Source organism: Canis aureus, chromosome 4, assembly GCF_053574225.1.
Source record: "Canis aureus isolate CA01 chromosome 4, VMU_Caureus_v.1.0, whole genome shotgun sequence".
Lineage (NCBI taxonomy): Eukaryota > Metazoa > Chordata > Mammalia > Carnivora > Canidae > Canis > Canis aureus.
This window is the reverse complement of record NC_135614.1, coordinates 61525059-61530484: the sequence shown is the minus strand read 5'-3', so window position 1 is coordinate 61530484 and position 5426 is coordinate 61525059. Positions and strand designations below refer to the sequence as shown.

General features: G+C 47.7%; 1 protein-coding gene across 4 annotated transcripts in view; it reads left to right on the top strand.

Annotated features, from left to right (window-relative positions):
• The window catches only part of AFAP1L1 (actin filament associated protein 1 like 1), a 60153-nt gene that overhangs the window by 18308 nt on the left and 36419 nt on the right, over window positions 1-5426 (top strand). The window contains exon 2 of one of the 4 annotated variants that reach the window (XM_077895954.1): window positions 42-150. The exons of the other annotated variants lie outside the window; for them this stretch is intronic. The gene's annotated coding sequence lies outside the window, so the exon portion shown is untranslated. The remainder of the gene's footprint in view (window positions 1-41; window positions 151-5426) is intronic. 4 annotated transcript variants of the gene reach the window in all.

Genomic DNA, 5426 nt, shown 5'->3' with positions numbered 1-5426 from the left:
CCCAAGTCCTCCCCCTCTCCCTTCCCACCTCCCTCCCTTAGGATTCTGTACTTCTGGATGGTGGAGTCAAACCTGCACTATTCTCTTCAGCATAAAGGATATGGAGTTTCCTGCACCAGCTGTAATGAACACACACAAAAGCCTTCCAAGGTGACCTCCCCTGCCCTCCCTCACACAGGGGCTATATTTAACTCCTGGAAAGCAGTCAGCACCAAGGCATTGGCTTTGCAGCTGGGTTGCTTTGCTGCTCCTTTTTCATTTTTTTCCAGCCCGCAGGAACCCTGGTCTTCCCCAAACACTCTGGGACAACAGGAAGTGTTTGTTTTAGTGACCAACAATGCCAGTCCGACCAGCTTGGTTCCCTCTCCGCTATTGTGCCCACTGTTTGGCCTTCACTTGGACTCCAAGAGAAGTGCTTATGAATCTGGAGGAAGTGAGATGTCCCCATGGCCCCCAGTAGGTAGATCCGCAGCAACTTGAAAGAGACTGTGAGCAGGGGAAGGAGAGATTTCTGTACCCACAAAGTGAAGGGGCGGGTCTGCGGGCCTCACCTGTAGGTGGTGGCTTCTCTGTGGAGTTAACCCAGAGCTGGGTAGACAGGGGTAGTGCCACGAAGGACCACTGGGGCAGGCATCACTGAAGAGCTCCTTACCGGTCTTCCCGTTTTGCAATCTGCACTTCCCACGCATGTAAAATGGGGCTAGCCCGCCTTGTCATAAGAATTAAACTGTGTAAATAATACATGTAAATCTCTTTAAAGCAGAGGGTGACATAGAATGACAATGTAAGAGTAATGCAAATAGCTAACATTTATTGAGAACCTACTATGTGCCAGGCACTGTACTAGGCACATTTTCATGTATTAGGGCTTGTTCCCACCAATGAGGTACGTAGGCTCATAGGTCACTGGCGGTGTATCTGAGGCACAGGGTGATAATGTAAGTGTCCCAAAGGTGCACAGCTAGGCAATGGGGGGGAAGGGGAGACGGGACCTGAACTCAGTTTGGGTTGCTTAATATATGTTAGTCATTTTTATTTCCCCATTCATATGTTAGGATTAAAATCCACCAACTATGAAATGTGCTTCACTAAGTCTGTTGGCAGCCGAATTCACCCACGGGATACAAGCTCAACCAAATAGGGTTTGGGGAACTTAGCCAAGGAAGAAATTGGACTTCAACTTCCATCTGTTCCCCAGGACTATTGTTACCTGTTTTTTTTTTTTTTTTTTTCTTTTTTAAGCATCCTCTTACTATGCTGACTCACTATCATAGACATGGTTTTTAAATCACATGAACTAGCTACTAGACTATCAACTCTTAAGTTTGCTTCAGGAATTTATTCCCTCCACAAATAAAGTATAGACTCTATGTCAGGCACTAGCAAAAGTTGGCCCTATTCCTGCCCTCATGGAGTTCAAGCTCAAGTGGAGGAATTTGATGTTAATTGAAGAAATATATAATTAGATGTAACATTTCACCACAGCACATACCACAGGGAGAATGATGCTACGTAGTGTAAAATAGGGGACAGATGTGATCCAAAAGACAGGGGACACTTCTCTGAGGCAGTCATGTGTGGTGAGAGAGCTGAAGAGAGCATTACTGGTTGGCAGGAGAAGGGGGTTCTGACAAGCAGAAGGAACAGCATGTGCAAAGGCCCTGGTTAAGAGGCTGAGGAAAGGAGCATGAGGGCAGCCTGGGGGGAGGTCTCTCTGAAAGGGCCTGTAGAGTTGGAGGACCATAGGAGGGCTTCCTCTTCCCTCCCACCATGCAAACACTGAGGTCATACCTGCTAAGTGGACTGCTTTCCTTTCCAGGAAACCCTACCTCCCCACCCCTACAATGGGTCATACCTCATTAATGGACTAGCTCGTTAAAGTGCAGTGTACAGTAAGTCATCTCTCAAATCATGATCAAAAATGTTGAAAGTAACACATTGAAACTTTCTCCAGCTCAGGAGACTTTATGAGCTGGAAATTGGGTTATTTTGCTATTTGGAAAATGAGAAAGAAAATTTGAGTAAACAAAACATGTAAGCCCTTTGTTTAAAAAAAAAAAAAAAGAGTGTACTGACAACTTTCCTATTTTGCATTTTTAAAATCATGCTTGTTGCATGTTCTCTGACTTTGAAAACAAAGGATGAGTTATCCTTGTCTTAAAGAGGCTTGTCAGAGAAGGAGATGGGAGAAAGGGGAGCTGTAGTTCCTCCTACTGCCTTGCATTTAATGAAATTGTAACTTGCAAACTGTTTCCAAGCATTTTTATAAATTCTGAAGTCTGAAAGGTGCCCAGGAATGAGATCACAAGTTCAGGGCGCCCACTAGGCTGACCAAGTAGGTGCCAAAACAGGGGTTATTATCCCTGTGGTTTGCAGAAGGTTAATTATTCACATGTCTTTTGTTATGGAAATTAGATTCTCCCTTTCAGATCTCTAAATAAACCCAACCTTCCCTGCATTAGAACCCACACAGGCTATGGTAAAGACCTTTTGCGTGAAAGCTTCATTCGCGCTCATGGGGGTGTGCACTCCTGGGAACAAGTAACAGTGCTTTTGGCCTGTGGCTTATTTTCTGTTCTGTGCCCTCTCATTTTGATTTAAAGTGGGGAGGGGAGAGGAACAGAGAGAAAACTGATCTTAGTCTTAGGTATTCACCAGTAACAATAAGCACTCAGTGGTCTAATCTTAAATATATTTTAAAGTAGGTTTCTAATTTTATTTGGCAAACTTATTTTTTTGCATCCCAAAGAACAATTAACACCCATCTTGGGTTTCTGAGCCCGTCTGTCCCACTTAGTGAAAGATTGAAGTTTTATAAACAATGATTAAACCATTTCTTCCTGTGTGGTTTTTTTTTCCTCACTGGAATTCACTGTACCTCCCTAAAGCTCAGCTAAACCAAACAAGATCAATGAAATGTATTCGTGGTTCTAAATAAACTTTAGACACAAAAGATAATGCTGTCCCGATGCCCCAGTGTGTCCTCAGAAAGCGGACAGGACCTGGACCAGGAGTGAAGATGAGAGGGAGTGGGTAAGGAATGGGTGAAGGAAGTCCTTCCTGACGGGGAACAGCAGGGACAGGACTCCCCTCCAACTGAAAGATGTCCCCTCATCTGACATGGGGGGGTGGGGAGTCCTTGGGGTAGGAGCCCCATGAGGGAAGGGGCTGCACCACCTCCTATTGGCATAGCCACCCTAAGCTCAGTATCAGTCCCAGAGCTATGAACTGTCAACAGGGAGGCTTACAGAGTCCCCCATGTCCTTTTGTCCCCAGATATGCCCTCCCTCGTGGCCCCACACCTGAAACTCCCTGGAGGTCACATATGAATGGCGAGGCACCTGTTCAGTGCACTGAGCCCATATGCATGACTTCGATTCATCTTTACAATGACTGTGTGGAGCAGCTGCTGTAATTACCCCGCACAGTCTGCAGATAAAGAACTAGAAGTTTGGACGAGTTAAGAAATTTCTCCGGGGCCATGGCTGGAAAATGGCCAAGCTTGGAGGGGTCAGATTGTGCACAGCCTGTGTTCTTAGCCACTCTTTGATGACTCAGCCAAGTAGCAAGCTTTGTGTGAATTTAACGCTAGGGACTTTTATTTTCAATTGGTTGTGTGCCCATAGCTAAGTCAAATAACCTCTTGGTCCTTCACTTTGCACATCTTTAAAATGAGAAGGGTGGACTAGGTCATCAAAATATCATGTTCACTAAGTAGATGCTTCTTGGGCAGCAAGCATCACTGAGGCACAGTCCCTGTCCTCATGGAGCTAGTTACACACCTATGGCAGCTCTATCGCCAAATACTACCTGAGCGGTGCTGGAGGGAGTATTAGGAGACAGCAGCCATCACAGTAATATGGCCCTGAGTGCTGGCTCCAGGCACAGCACCCAAGACCAAGTGCTTCGCCAACAGGACCACCTAGCTCTGCCGGCGTCCCCACGTTACAGACGAGAAGGCCAGGGCTCAGAGCTCGCTAACAGGCCATCCTGGTACAGCTTGGAAGTGGCAGCTCAAGAATTGCAGTGTGAGGGTTCTGACCCGAAGGCCCCAAGCACCGTGCTCTTCTAAGCAAGCTTCCCTGCTTGGGAGCTCTTATTCCCCACGACTTGCAGTTATTTCAAAAGTGGTGTCTAACGATAACCTGTTGGGAAATGAGCAAGGCCTTCCCACGTTCCTTATGTTCACAGATGAGCCTTGTAGTGTGTGTTTTCTGGCGGAGTGTCTTTCAAAGACTGAACCTTGGAATCACCTGGGGTATTTATTAAAATGCAGCCTCCTGGGTTGCAGTAGAGGGTCTGCTGAATCAGAAGCCTCAGGTAGCAGGTCCCTTCCCAGCAACTACCCGCCCCCCCTCCCCGGGAGAGTCTTACTCTTGCTGAAATTTGAGGCTGCTGTCCCGGCGGTCTGTGTAAACCCTGGCAGAGCCACTTGCCATATGCACTATCTACATACGATTTCTCTCCAAATTAAATTCTATGATAGTTTAAATCCCTGTGGTTTCAGTTCTCTGGCATTAAAGATGAAGCTGCCACAGAAGGCGCTTCCACATTCATTGCCTCTGGAAGCCAGCCTTTGGGAGGGGGGCCTCTGTACTGTCTTTGAAGAGCCGAGCACTGGCTGAAAGCCCTCTTTGCCCATGAAGTATGAGCATCTCTCTGGGATGAGATCTTGCTGCAGTGCAGAGACACCCACTGAGCAAGAATCTTAGCCCCCCAATAAGGGTCTTCCACCTGCCTTGTGCGGGGACCCCAGGTCAGGAATCCTGATGGAGTCATGGCCCAGCGCCCCCAGCAGGAATGCTGTGGGGGCTGCTTGCCTCCCCTCTGCCCTGGCCTGGTCTCCACTGCTCTGAGCCCACTTTTTCTGATGGAAGATTCAGGCACAGGGTGTACACAGTGACGTCAGACAGACCTGGGCTCAAGACCTTACCACTTACTGACTGGGTGGCCTCGCTTCTCCGAGCCTTCCTTCTGTCCCTTGTGGGGCACAGAGCCCAACACTACATCCCTCCTGTGCAGTTTATGAGCATGAAATGAGACGGTGCGCCCTAGATGCCCAGCACACAGTCACCACTCTGCCCTAGGGAAGGGTCCTCGCCCAAGTGCTGCCTGCAGGCTGAGCCTTCCCCTGTGGCTCACGCTCCCTCCGCCAACCGACCTTAGAAATGCTGTATGGGGACATCTGGGTAGTTCAGCGGTTCAGCGTCTGCCTTTGGCTCAGAGTGTGGTCCCGGAGTCCCAGGATCGAGTCCCATGTCGGGCTCCCTGCATGGAGGCTGCTTCTCCCTCTGCCTGTGTCTCTGTCTTTCTCTCTGTGTGTCTCTCATGAATAAATAAAATCTTAAAAAAAGAAAGAAAGAAAAAGAAGAAAGAAAAAAAGAAAGAAAGAAAGAGAAAGAAAGAAAGAAAGAAAGAAAGAAAGA